The sequence below is a fragment of the Nuphar pumila genome, chromosome 5 (assembly GCF_984573655.1).
Source record: "Nuphar pumila chromosome 5, dmNupPumi1.hap1.1, whole genome shotgun sequence".
Lineage (NCBI taxonomy): Eukaryota > Viridiplantae > Streptophyta > Magnoliopsida > Nymphaeales > Nymphaeaceae > Nuphar > Nuphar pumila.
In genome coordinates, this window is record NC_143253.1 from 123201477 (window position 1) to 123216541 (window position 15065).

General features: G+C 37.6%; 1 non-coding gene across 1 annotated transcript; it reads right to left on the reverse strand.

Moving 5' to 3' along the window:
* Nucleotides 1-1500: 1500 nt before the first annotated feature.
* LOC149838487 (signal recognition particle RNA) lies at nucleotides 1501-1807 on the reverse strand. Its single transcript, XR_016432262.1, has one exon.
* Nucleotides 1808-15065: the final 13258 nt, after the last annotated feature.

Genomic DNA, 15065 nt, shown 5'->3' on the forward strand with positions numbered 1-15065 from the left:
CCTTTTAACCATAGATTTGAGAGGAACAAATAGTCTTTTGGTGGCATTATTAAATTGAGAAGTGCTCTTAACAAAATGTCTGGCACTGATGTGCTACAATTAAAATCAAATTTTTATATAAAAAAATATGATTTTTCTATTTGAGTTGTAACGATTGTTGGACAAAGTACCATTGCTACAAAATGTTTTGTTCTGTCCAATCTTGGACAAGCAATTAAACAGATCTTAAATAATGTACCAGCCTTGTGAAATGTTGGACCTTAAAAACATGTGCTCCTAAACCCCTCAACCCTTTGGGGGCCATGTCCTTTGGATACTGGCACATTGACTTGCAATAGAACCTACTGGTGACTCAGTACCAAATTTATCAGGATTATACCCGAACCCGCTCAAATAACAAATTGTCTGGTTCATGTTTGGGCTTTGCTGGGTCACAAAAATAAAATCCTATGCTTAAGTCTGTATAATTTCAGCAGTTTTCTTTTACTTAAAATACATATAAAACACTTGGGTAAGTTCGGACGAAATTCATAACCCAAACTTGACCTGCATATTGCTCGAGTAGAGTTTAGGTCGACATCAATACTATTCAGATTAACACTTTTTATGCCCGCACCCAAGAATACTGGTTCAGATCAAGTTGGGTACCCGGTACAAACTTGACCAGTTGACAGCCACCCAGGGTTTTCCTAAGCATCAGCGAGGGTTCGTCGTCATAAAAAAAAAAACACAGGTCTATGTAAATGGTTTGGACATGGAAGCAGTCAAGCTTGGCCCAACAACCTATTCATTAATTATTTTTTAAAATTGTATTTACATATAGATCAGGAGCTAAATTAGAACTCAATGGAAGTTCAGAATCTGGTTACTCTCACTTGATAAAAACCTATTCACTATATGTCAAAATCTGACTGAATTGGCTTAGGTAGTACCAAACTTTTATCTGGATCCAAATACTAACACTAGATCTATTATAAAACAGGCACTTTCAAAATTTCTAGTATAAAATGCTGGTTCTTAATCAGATCTTGGGTTGGATACAGTCCAGTTGATAAAAAACCATAAAGTGAATGCAGGTGCATCTGCTAATGGGGTCTACAGGTCCAACCCAATTTGGTAGCGAACCCATCTCATTATGCCCAAAATGTGGTCATAAAGTACATAATATCAGCTCATGCCCCGCCTACACCCATTTTATGATTACTAAGAGTACAGAGAGTCCCATTAGCCTTGAATAAAGAAGGGTGTATCTGGTCCGGGTTTGGATTAAACATGGGTCGAGTTTTAAGTCCTTTCAGTGATCAGCAATTTGCCTCGAATTCGGTTTCAGTATTTTCACATCCAAACCCGAGTCCAACTTATTAAAAGACTGGCAAATCCAGTCCGTTTACATATAAATGTTACAGCGAGGTATGTTCCTTGATGAGATCCATGTTCTATATAGGTTCTCTCCATACCATTGACATAAAGCGAATTGAACCCAAAAACGAAGGAAAAAAAAAAGATGGCAGTTCACACATAGAAGGGCAGGCTCGGCAAGCGAGGAAGGAGGTCATCGGTCTGTTATCCTTCCACTGCCACAAGTGGGAGGTGCTCGCTGCTCTGTGAAGCCAGCCTTGCGCGGTCCCCTCCTCTATAGTGCAGAGCCCACCTGGCCCTTCGACCAAGCAAAGCTATGCCAACTCTAGGCTTGGAACAGGGCAGACCGTAAAGAGAACCCCACAACCTCACCGAAACTGACCAACATGTGGTCCTGCCATCTCATATGCCCCCACTTGGGTCACAAGTCCGCGCTACTGAGCTCGGCGATAAGTGTTTGCAAATTCTTGACTTATATGCCATTAAATTTTAAGCAAAACCTTCGATATGGGACTCAACTTTTAATAAATTATGCATTTCTTGTGCATATGTGACCTTTATGTCACCTTTTATGACCCACGGATAAGTGATAACCACCATTAGAACTTTGTTAGGGCAGGGAAAGTGAATGGAAGGGATTGACTGCCTTGTTTTTCTTGTGGGATTGAAGACCACCCTTGGGAGAAAGAATATGGACTAGTTTCCTTTCATCCTTTTCTTCTTCTGGTACGAAACCACTGCGAGGTAGAGAAGTTACTTCTGTCCATTCGCCTGTATATATTGGCAAAAATGATAGCTTGGAATAGAATTATTTTACTCAGTTGGGGCATTTTCTTATTGAAATCCTCGTCCACCTTTTTTCTTCATGCCATATTACACCTTTTTCTTTGAGAGAGAGAGAGTCAGGTGACATTGAAAAATCACCATCGATGGTGATTTTTAATATCCACCGCCCATCCTTGTTCACCAAGCATAGTGGAACTTAACACCTTCTTTCAACCATCTCTCTCTCTCTCTCTCTCTCTCTCTCTCTCTCAGGGCGTGAGCCCGTTTTATCTGTCTGATGTTCTTTTCTCTTGTGCTTTCTTTATTTGTTTTTAGCTTTTGCTCTTGTTCAGTTCATGGGTTCAACAGTTTGTTGATCTTCATGAGTGGTAATGTTGAATTACTTTCGGCTCTCTCTCTCTCTCAGACATCTTTGACCGAGCTAAGTATGAAATTTAAGGGATCCGATATCATTCTCATGTTAAAGTGATGTTTGGTAGGGAGTTTGTAAACAAGACCTGCTGTGCTTCAACTGTATGTCTTTTCTTCTGAAAATTTTGTTCATGTTCTATTAATGCCCCCTCCATTCTTTTCTTGACAGAGAAAGCTGGGTTTCGGAAGACCCCTACCTGGTATACAACTATACCATAGGGAATCGAACTTGTAACATCCCAACACAAGGTGACGTGCACTAACTGCTCCTGCCACACAAGCGGAGACCCCTTGGTAATGCCTTCCATTTTTTTGACCACCCACCACCTTTACTTTTTTATTTTGTGCCGATATAATGACTTCCAAGGGTATGCACCATAAACATCAGTTACATCATGGCTGTGCGTCACAAATGTTTCAACCACTCTCACGCAATGTTGTAGCCAATACCAATAATCAAGTGTATCGTTTTGAATCGGCCAAAAAATAATTAAAAATTATTATGTGTTAAATGAGGCATTCCCTGGAAGTATGCAATTACCAAAGTCATATTATAATATGAAGACAAAAATTAAAAAATTTGATCTCAATTATGAAAAAATAGATGTATGTCATGTGTCATATCTACTAACAAAGATGTATATGATTTTTGTAAGTCTTGAAGATGGAAAGAATTTGAAGGTCAATCAAATAGGATGTCATCTTTTTCTTTTAAGAAACACAAAAAAAAAATTCAGTGAAATTCTCTTGATCCAAGGTTGAAGAGGTTCTTTATGTCATAAAAAACTGCTGCTTAAATGAGATGGCACCACGAAGGTTGCACCAAAGATGGTGTTCTAAGGCATCCTACAGATTTAACAACAAAAATTTGATACATTTCGTCCATCTTTTATTACAAATAGTTGCAATGTAAAACTCACGTTAACCGGTGATGATTTTAATCTTTTTCAAACTTTAACATCATACAACATATAGCTAGTTGTTATAGTTGCATATAATTTACCGTCATGGATGTGCATAAAACATCATATATCATGCTTTCACTACTCATATATTGTCCAAACCTTCTTAGATTTAAAATAGATGTTTATCTTCAGTCGCTTATTGAAGAACTGAAGACATTATGGAATGATAATAAGAAAACCTATGATGCATCAATGAAAGAGTATTTTCAACTGCGAGCAGCTTTATTATGTATTATAAATAATTTTTCTGCATATACAGGTTTATCTAGATGGAGCACTAGAGAAAATTTGGCATGTCCTTTATGCTATAAAGACACACATTCTTATATGAGACATCATAGATTTTTGCCTATTAAGCATATATTTTGGAGGAACAAATAATCCTTTGAGGGCAATATTGAATTGAGAAGTGCTCCTACCAAAATGTCTCCCAGCACTGATGTGTCAATTGAATAACATGACATCTTCCATTAAAAATGACTTGGCATGCAAAGACATGAACTACCCGTATCAATGGTGGAAAAAAAGTATTTTTTTCAAGTTGTCATACTAGAATCATAATTTACTACTTCACAATTTGGATGTAATGCATATTAAGAAAACAAAATAGTTAGGGCACTATTGGATTTAGGAGGTTTCAATGTACTTGTGGCTCTGTATTCATCACAGTGGCTTTTTGTTGTTACATGTCTTGAAAATTGAATTTGATACTGGAATATCATGTCGTAAACAGGGAATATATAATTTCACAGTTGCTACCTCTTGTATCTGCTATATATTGACAATATATTAACAAAGAATATCTAATTTAAAAAAAAATAAAAGTTCTTACTGATGCAGTTTTAAATTGCGCCAATAAATACTTTTTGTTGGTCGCAACAAATCTGTCAGTAAAAGCCCTTTGACAGTACGGACTTTTAGTGATGCAATTTTTGCGCCATAAAAATGTGTTTACTGGCACAACACTGTGCCAGTAAAGTTTAATTTTTGCTGGTGCAGTGTGCCAGTAAAAGGCCTTTCAATTTCGTATGAATTTTTTGCCGGTGCATGCCAGTATTATATTTTTGTTGGTGCAGAATTGTGTCAGGAAAAGTTTTTTTTCAGTTTTATGAAAGATTTTTGCTGGTGCAAAACTGCACCTGGAAAAGTTCTTTTCAATTTTTATGAAAGATTTTTGTTGGCACAAAACTGCACCAGTATTACATTTTTTCTGGCGCAAATTTGTGCCAGCAAAATGTGATATTTCCTGGTGGTGTAAGGTTGCACCAGGAAATGCATTAAGGTTTCACCCTTCCTGGTGCTATTGTTGCGCCAGTAAAACCTTTATTTCTTGTAGTGTATAAATCAATTGACCTGATTTTCATAGACCAGTTCAGTCAGCTCGGTTTGAAATGTAAAAACATGGTTCTTGGTTAAGAAAATTATAAACCCCCGGATTGACATCCTAACAAAACATGATTTTGACCCACAATTTTTTAATGTAAAAATGATAAAAAAAATATCACTATATCGGGTATGGTCCGGGTCTAGTTCATGTAGTTCTTAATGGGTTTGGGTATGATTTCTCTTATAGTGGACTCGATTGGACTTGAGTCCGAACCCGATACCATACCCAAAAATCTGCTCCAAGTCTGGTTCCACCTGGGTCTGAACCAAACTTGACCCGTTGACACCCCTCCAGGCAAAATAAACATCTCCATTAGAAAAATATGTGATGGGATCCACATAATAAATGCAAAAAAGAAGTTTCCTGTCAAAATGGGTTTATAACTCTTTTCATGGGGAATCACTTTCTCTCTAAAGTGTTCTTTTCAAAGGAAAAAGGATTCCCTTGAGTGGAACGCCATGCATGCATTAAGAAATTTTTAAATATTTTGCCTTCCCATTCTCAAAAAACAAAAAAGAAAAAATAGTGCTTCTGTTAACAGTTGTGCATCGCTTCTTGCACCCATTTCATATTCTGGTAACTATGATTCAACCTTAGACCCAAGCTAGGCCAGCCACCTTGGCATATTATCCATCCTTGGAATTGAGTTGGGTGCCCAACCCGTCATCTAGGGGCTGGGATTTTAAGCGCTTCGATTGTTTCTGGACTAGACTGAATTAGGTTCAACCCAGCCATTCTGCAGTCTGGAATTGAAGATGATAATGGAGAACAATAGAAAAAAAGGAATTGACTGTAACCGGTAGGGTCTGCCTAACCCCAGCTGGACAAACCCCACCCCCCAAAAAAAAAAGTGAAAAAAAAGGAATTTATTTGATCTTTTCCAGTTATGCCTTGTCACAGTTTTTTTTTTTTCATGATACCACTATAACCAAGGGAAACTGGAATATGTTTACCAACCACATAAATTGAGATATATATATATATATATATATATATTTACAAATCTAAGCCTGTAGATGCATCAGGTGGTGTGTGGTCCATTTGCTAGGAATCAACTATATTGGATCATCATAACTATTGATCAAGAAATGTGATGTTTTATGATTGAATATTTATAAAAATTCTAAACGCTTAAAAGATTCTTATGCATCATAATTGAATGATCCAAGAGTCTTTATCTATAAAACCAAGCATATCACATCTGTACGGTGATTTTTTTTTGAGAAAAAGTAAAAAACATATGAAAATTATGGTTCATATTTCAGTTACCCTTATAACCAAAATTAAATTTTAAAAGTACAGTATGTATATTGCCCACAAAGTAGGCTCAAATTGAGCAAGTACAAGCTGATAGACGCTTGCTTGGGCCAGAATCGGCTATGCTGGCCATAGTCCCTATATTTGACTTGACTCGTCAACGACAGGACTTGGGGCTAACTTGCTTCACTCCATTCATACTGAGCTGCCAAGCCTGCACAGCACACAGAACTTGAGTAGCCCTCAGCACCATTCATACCTCAAATCCCTCACCATTTTCAGAAAGTTCACCACTACCACCTAGAGAGGACCAAGTGAGCGTTGCGAAAATGGTGCGCAGCAACAACCATCTTATCAGCAGCGGTCACAGCTGGGGTCTTTTCATGATTAGAGCATTTAGAAGATGAGAAACATGAAACCATTGAATTTAGGACAGGAGCACCAACGGGTGTTCTTGTCCTTAGCCATCTTTACAGCTGCAGCTATTGATGTTTTCTCCCAATCGGCACAAACCCGTAAAATGGTGACCTATTCAGCTAAGCCTTGATGCCCTCTTGGTGACATCTCTCTGCGCAGCTACTCAGGCATTTTTCTTTGCTTCTTGCACTCTCCGGGCAGTTACTACTACTGAAGAGTGTTTCCAAGCTCATTCGTGTTATGAAGCATGGAAGTTTAGGCTCAGCTAATAAAGTTGAGTCCTCCCTTGGTGACCAAGCAAAGTATCAAATGTTGGATTTTAAATTCATCAAAAAACTAAATAGACCGTTAATCTTGTCTGCGCTAAATCATTGAAATCAAAACAGAAACCAAATCTTTATGCGAAAGCGTACCTAAATCCATTGGTGTGCAGGTAGATCTTTGACGGGTATGATCTTCCAGAACCTCTATATGTGACCTTGTCTTTCTCTAAACCTTATGAGAGGGTCAATTTTCTCATGATGCTAACGAGAAGTTTAAAGAGAAAGCCACTATATAAGGTTTGGGGACCATAACCTAATTGTAACCACATGAGAATCTATTTCCAATTTAACCCATCATAAAAATTGAAGATTGACATAAGAGGTCTCTTCATATAATAAGATCATACCATATGAGATATCACATAACCTAACAGTATTAGATCACATAAAGTGGGCATGAACCTTAGACAACTTATAACATGTGATTGATCATATGTAGGCTCACACGATTTTTTTCTCAACAATCTTTCACTTGAGCTACATATGTTACCTTATAATCATGTATTATATCCTTATGAGCTCAAAAAATATTATCTTATTAATTGATATCTCTATCAATCGGGTCCATTGATCATGTCAATATAGAACCAAAGTGGTCTTTATTATAAATATCGTAATTGGACCTATCAATGATCACGTATTTTGACATAACCAAACAACATGGATCGAGTATGGATGTGAAGCATGAAAATTACATGTAATGTGATTCAAACATGTCTATTTAGTGAGATCACAACAAATAAGTATAGAATGAAACCAAAACCTGAACTTTATACTGAAGTGATAAAAGAAACTTTATTATACCATAGAACGTCCAAATACAAGCTCTCACTAAACCAACATATTGTAAAATGATAAAATACTTATTCGAGCAGTATGCTCGTGAAAGACCTTGGGTGGCAAACCTTTAGTAAGCGGATCCGCAATCATGAAGTTTGCACCAATATATTCTGTAGATATCTGACAATTCTTCAATCTTTCTTTAACAAGGAATTTGATGTCAATATGCTTTGACTTCATAGAGTTCCTGTTATTGTTGGAATATAACATTGCTAAATTATTGTCATAAAATAACTTGAGCGATCTCTCAACATTATCCAAAATCCGTAGCCCTGTGACAAAATTACTTAACCATATTCCATTATCGGATGCCTCATAGTAGGCTACAAACTCTGCTACCGTAGTGGAAGAAGCAATGAATGTCTGCTTGACACTCCTTCAAGAAATAGCTTCCCCGACCAGCAGAAAAATATAACCTGGCGTAGATTTGTGACTGTCTTGAGATCCAGCAAAGTCAGAATCAAAATACCCAATGATCTCTAACTGATTTGTTTTCCTGTATGTGAGCATGTAATCTTTTGTTCTCTGCAAATACCGTATAACTCGTTTGGCTACTTTCTAATGATTCATACCTGGGTTATTAAGATATCCGCCTAACATCCCAACAATGTACGCTATATCCAGACCCGTACACACTTGAGCATACATAAGACTCTCCACAACAAATGCATAGGGAATCTGTTCCATATTCTTAATTTTAGATTGGTGTTTGGGGCACTGAGCGAAACTAAGCTTGTCTCCCTTAGCAACAAGAGTATCACCTGGTTTACAATTCTTCCTGCCAAATCTATCTAGAATCCTTTTGATATGGCTCTTTTGCGAGAATCCAAGAATACCTTGAGAACGGTCTCGATGTATTTGAATCCTTAATACAAAAGAGGCATCCCCAAGATCTTTCATTTCAAATTTTTTTGTCAAAAATCTTTTGGTTTCGTATAGTATGCCTATATCATTACTAGCAAGCAATATGTCATCAACATATAAAACTAAGAAAATATATTTAATCTCACTGAACTTATGGTATATGCATTCATCAACCACCTTCATCTCAAAACCAAATAAGATGACAACTTGATGAAATTTATGATACCACTGATGAGAGCCTGCTTAAGTCCATAGATGAATTTTTTTAATTTGCAAACCATTTTCTTTGTATCGCCTGAGACAAAATATTCTGGTTGCACCATATATATTGTCTCATCAATGTCACTATTAAGGAATGCAATTTTAACATCTATCTGATGCAGCTCTAAATCATAATGAGTCATAAGTGTCATCATAATCATAAAAGAGTCTTTCGTAGAAACTGAAGAGAAAGTCTTTGTGTAGTCAATGTCTTTCCTTTAAGTAAACCCTTTTGCAAAAAGACAAGCCTTATATCTTTGCACATTACCCATTGAATCCCTCTTGATTTTAAATATCCATTTGCATCTAATGGGTTTCACACCTTCAGGTAATGGGACAAAATCACACACGTCATTATCCTTCATGGATTTAATCTCCTCATGCATTGCATTAATCTACTTTTGAGAGTTAGAACTTTGTATATCTTGATGAAAGTTGATTGGATTATCTTCCCTTAAGCCAGTATCACCCTCATATTCTTGTAGAAAGACAATATAATCATCTGAAATTACCATTCTCATATCTTTAGTGGATTTTCTTAATGGCATTTGTTCTTGAGGTATTTTTTAAGGTTGTTGAGTTTATACTTCAAAAGTAAAAGCTTGATTTTGGATAGGAAGATCTAAAGCATTGCCTTGATATGGATTTGTTGGAACAATGACAGGAATAAAAATCTGATCATTATCAACCACAACTGTATGAAAAAAAAAGAGACTCTTTTTCAAAAGCAATATCTTTTACTTCATCACTTCCCTCAAACTCATCATCCTCAAAGAAACAAGTGTTTCCCGTTTCAAAAAAGGACTTATTCACAAGGTCATAAAACTTATAGCCCCTAGACCTTTCAGAATACACAACAAAATAGTAGCTAACCGTTCTTGAATCCATTTTTTTCATGTGGCCTATAGGGCCTAGCCTCAGCTGGATATCCTCAAATATGAAAATGTTTCATACTAGACCTTTTGTCTGTACACATTGCATATGGCATCTTGGTTACTACTTTAAACAGTATTTTGTTTAATACATAAGCTGCAGTCTTTAATGCCTCTCCCCACAGGGACTCTGGTAAGGTAAAATAAAAAATCATACTCCTTACCATATCCTTTAAGATCATATTTCGTCTCTCAGCAACACTATTCATGCTAGAAGTGTTTGGCATGGTATACTGATAAACGATCCCACATTCCTTTAGGAACATAGCAAAGGGCCTTGGACGTTGTTCACCTGATCCATCATATTTACAACAGTACTCACCACCATGGTCAGATCTGACAACCTTAATACTTTTGTCAAGTTGGTTTTTAACTTCAGCTTTAAATGATTTGAATATGTCCAGGGACTGAGACTTTTCATGAATTAAATATAAGTACTCATAACAAAAATAGTCGTCTATGAACATAATAAAATATTATTAATTATTTCAAAAAAGCATAGAGAATGACCTACAAATATCTGTATGAATTAGTTCTAAGATGTCTGTTTTCTTTTTAGCACCTAATTTCTTTATGATTGTTCGTTTCTCTTTTATACACTCATAACAAACATGCAAGTCAGTGAAATCAAGAAAATCAAGAATTTTACTGGTCATAAGCCTTTTAATTCTTTGTTTAGAAATATGACCTAAGCTTTTGTGCCATAATAATGCAGAATTCTCATTTGTTAATTTTTTTTTTGTACCACGAGAACTTAAATGCAAGGTTTCATGATATGAGACAACAGTATTAAGCAAATATAGGTTATCAAACGCAGATAAAGAACCGGTCCCAATAAGATTTGAATCAAGAAACAATTTAAATTCATTATTTCTAAATAAACAAGAATAACCATATTTGTCTAAAGTGAAAATATAAACCAAATTCTCTCTAAAAGACAATACAATATATATATATATATATATATATATATATATATATATATATTTAATCTAAATAATATTAAATCTTTAAAAATAACCTAAGTGTCCCTATTGCCTCAACTTTAACTGATTTGGCATCACCCACATAGATGAATCTTTCAGCATCAATTGGTGTTCAACAACTTAGGCAACCCTGTATAGACACATTTATGTAAGTGGTAGCATCAGAATTCATCTACCAAGTGTATTTGGGTACATAAGTTAAATTAACCTCAAAATAAACCAGAGTAAGGAGTGTACCTTTCTTTTCACGTCAAACGTGATACTTGATACAATTCTTCTTCATGTGACCCTCCCCTTTGCAAAAGAAATAACTAGACTTTAGATCCTGATGTCTTTTCTGTTTCTTCTACGATTGAGGGTATACTGCAACTTCCTTATTCCTTTTTTTTTGTTAAACTTGTCCTAAGAGGCTACTGTTAAATGAGTACTTTCTGTCTTTTCTTGCTTTATCCTTTTATCTTCTTGCACACAGTATTAAATGAGCTCATTAAGAGTCCATTTATTCTTTTGACAGTTATAACTGACCTTAAACTGACTATATTGTGCATGAACGGATATCAAAACTAAGTGCACAAGTAAGTCCTCAGACAATTCTAACTTTAGCGCCTTTAGTTTTGAAGCAAGATGAGACATTTTCATAATGTACTTTCTAATGTTTCATTTACCTTTATACCTTATAGAAACATGACTCGAAAGGAGAATGATTGTCTCAGCCTTTTCATTTTTAGCAAAACGCTTTTCAATTTCTTAAAGAAACCCTTTGGCATTAACCTCTTCGGATATAGTGCTCCTAAAGGATTCAGGAATTGCACATTTCATGACTATGAGACTCATGTGATTGGATCGATCCCACCGCTTAGAACTTTTTTTATCCTCAGCAGAACTCTTATCCATAAGAGCAGGTGGTTGATCCTCTCGTAGTGCAAGATCTAAATCTATGTATTCGAGAATAATCATAACGTTCTCTTTCTAGTTTTTAAAATTAAAACCACTCAAAACAAAGATCGAATTTATGTTTGTAGATATCGTAGAATCAGAAGTATTAACTTAATCAAGAACAAAATAAACTCATGATTAACATACATTTTCACATGCATTAACATAAAATAACATAGTTAAACTGTGGTGAACCCCATCACAAGATACCCAACACAACATTGACAATTAGTCTTTAAATAGAAATATCAACTTGTAAGTAATACTCTCATTAAAGTAATCAAACATGGATAATTAATCCTGTCAAACAACGAGCTTTTCTTTGGACCGACTCGTTATTCACATGAAAAATCATACAATTATCCGATATTTATTACTGAAAATATATATATTTGAGATCGGCCCAACAACAATCTTCCTTTGGGTCGATCACTATTCGCATGATCATATAATCATCACAATATTTCAAATGAGTCAATCTACACAAGGAGGTTACTTTGGTAACATATTATTTCAATTAACTTGATTAAAATAATGGACCTTTATTATGAAAAGAATACCATGGTTCAAATACATTAATACATGCATATGAATAAAAAGAAAGCACAATTATAATCTGTATAGGGCCAAAAAAAAATAACCGAAGATGGCCCTCTAAAGAGACTCATGAAGCACACCAAATAGCCTTGAACAATAAAATCTTCATAATTTTTTTTATTGCAAGGCATGTGCTCGGGTCCGGCCCATCGGATCGGGCTGGACCCATGTGTGAGTCAAAACTGGTCTGACCCAGTTTGGGTCAAACCAAGCAATCTGCAACCGAGTGCGGGCTCATGCAGTTGAGTCAAGTCTGACTAGGCCTGACCCACACAGTGGTGCCGCCCGACTCGGTTCAGCCCCACAACCGAATGGGACTGAATCGGGTCAGCAGGGCCCCCCTCACCCTAAATGCAACTTGAGCCAGCCTGGCGCCCAAACTGGGTACCAGACCGGATTAAGTCGCTGGTGTGGCCCAGTACCCAACAAAACAGAGGGCCAAACCGGTCTTGTATAATATGGTTGAACCAGCCTAGCACTAATGGTCGAACCGACCTAGTACAGATGGCTGAACTGACCCAACCGACAACCAATCTGCCCGGCCCAACTGAGTCGGCTAATGGGCCTCTGGAGCAGTCTGGATCGTCGTATCGGCTTAGACCCGAGACAGTCCTGAGCATTGCTGAACCAGTGAAGACAGAAATGTCTCGGGTCGCCAGATCGACTGGAAGTCGAATGGGCCCTGACTTACTGTGGTCAGTATAAAAGAGATCTCCTGTTGTCATCAGCCTGGAGGCACCCGACGATGGTGGTTGGGGTGAGCCGGATGCCCCGCGCACCATCGCCGGTGACGGTCGATCCCGTACAGTCACTGGCGGTGGTTGGGGCAAACTGTATGCCCGGACCACCGCCTGTTTCTGTTTGGCATGTCGTGACCCACTGCATCCGGCGAACTGAACAATTGATCGCTCGTTCGACGTTTCGATCGAGTAACACACTATCCGACGAACCAAGCAAGGAAAATCCTTTAGTCGTCCAGTGGCCTGGATGGTGACACCCTCCCTGCAAATTGAATGGTGATGCCACCCTATTTGGCCTACGATCTGAAGAGGGTGAACCCTCTATTGTTTGACCAACCAGAAAAGGGAAGAGGGCCCCCCCGTTCGACTGTCTAGAAAAGCAATGAACCTGCTTTTAACGACGTTCGAAGAATCTGAGCAATGGCAACTAGCCGTCCAACTTCTAGGATTCTGAACAGGCGATACTACCCCCTTCCTTCTGCTAATGAATAGAAAAAGCTGAACACCTTTTCCGTTCGGCAATAAGGGCGGGCGATGACCCATCCAGCCGAACGGGAGGAACAGAACCCCCCCCCCCCCGGCAACGTCTGTCATTTAGTCAAAACAAAAGGGGAGGGTCGATCGACCCTCCCGCTTGTGCCTACCGGTGATGTAAAGGGAAAAGGGTTGAACGACCCTTCCACCCATCCGTGTGCAACTGAATGGCCCACCCGCGTCCAGCCACCGATTATACCAGATCGGCGCCTCCAATGAGAAAACATAATATATAGAATAAAATTGAATTTTTCAATGATTCACCAGGAACAAGTCGTTTTGATACCAATTGTTGGATTTTGCATTCACCGAAACACTAAATAGATCGTTAATCTTGTCCGCGCTAAATCATTGAAATCAAAACAGAAACCAAATCTTGATGCAGAAGTGTACTTGAATTCATTGGTATTTCGGTAGATCTTTGACGGGTATGATCTTCTAAAACCTCTATATGTGGCCTTGCCTTTCTCTAAACTTTATAATAGAGGAACAATTTTCTCTTGATGATGATGGAAAGCCAGAAGAGAAGACCACTATATAAGGTTTGAGGACCATAACTTAATTGTAACCACGTGAGAGTCTATTTTCAATTTTAGCCTATCATAAAATTGAAGATTGACAGATAAGAGCACAAGAGGTTTCTTCACGTAATAAGACCATACCATAGAAAGATATCACATGACCCAACCATATTAGATCACATAAAGTGAGCCCGAACCTAATTGATCATGTGTAGGCCCACACAATTTTTTTTCAACTTCAAAAACATCTTCCCTCTCTCTCTCTCTCTCTCGCATTGTTTGTTGAACTTCATGCAAGAAGCTTCCCCGAAGCTTTTGAGCAGGAAGCTTCATCATAGTCAAAGACATGGAACTAATTTCTCTGTTAAAAAGAAAATTCAATGAACAAAATGAAGGTAGTCACTGTTGAAGAGATTTTTTTTTGTTAGCAGATGAATTAAGGTCATGACTCGTTGAAAAGCATGCCAAGTTTTTGCATTATTCTCATGTTAAAGAGACTTGGGGTAGGGAGTCTGTGAAAAACCCACACAAATATTAACTGTTGCGCATCAAATGCACATGTTTTTTAGAAGATTTTTCTTTACGTTTTATTAATCCTAAAGTACTCACCAACGGGGCCTCCCCGTCTCTGGTAGAAGCAGCTAGTGCACGTCACATTGTGTTGGGACGTTGCAGGTTCAAAACCCAATTGTATAACTGGTAGGGGTCAGCCTAACCCCAGCTTGCCTTTCAAAAAAAAAAAAAAACGTTATTCGATTCTGCATCCGACCATGACTCCTTGGCAGTTCTCAGCATGGGCATTGGATATAGTCGGTCTACTCTTCATTTTTAACCCAAAGAGGTTAGCCTAGTTGGAGTGGGCTTAAGCTGTTAGACGGACAATCAGGGTTAACCCCTTGCGCAAGCCAAAGCATGCATATGGGCTCTGCGGTTGAGGGTGTTTTCCTGC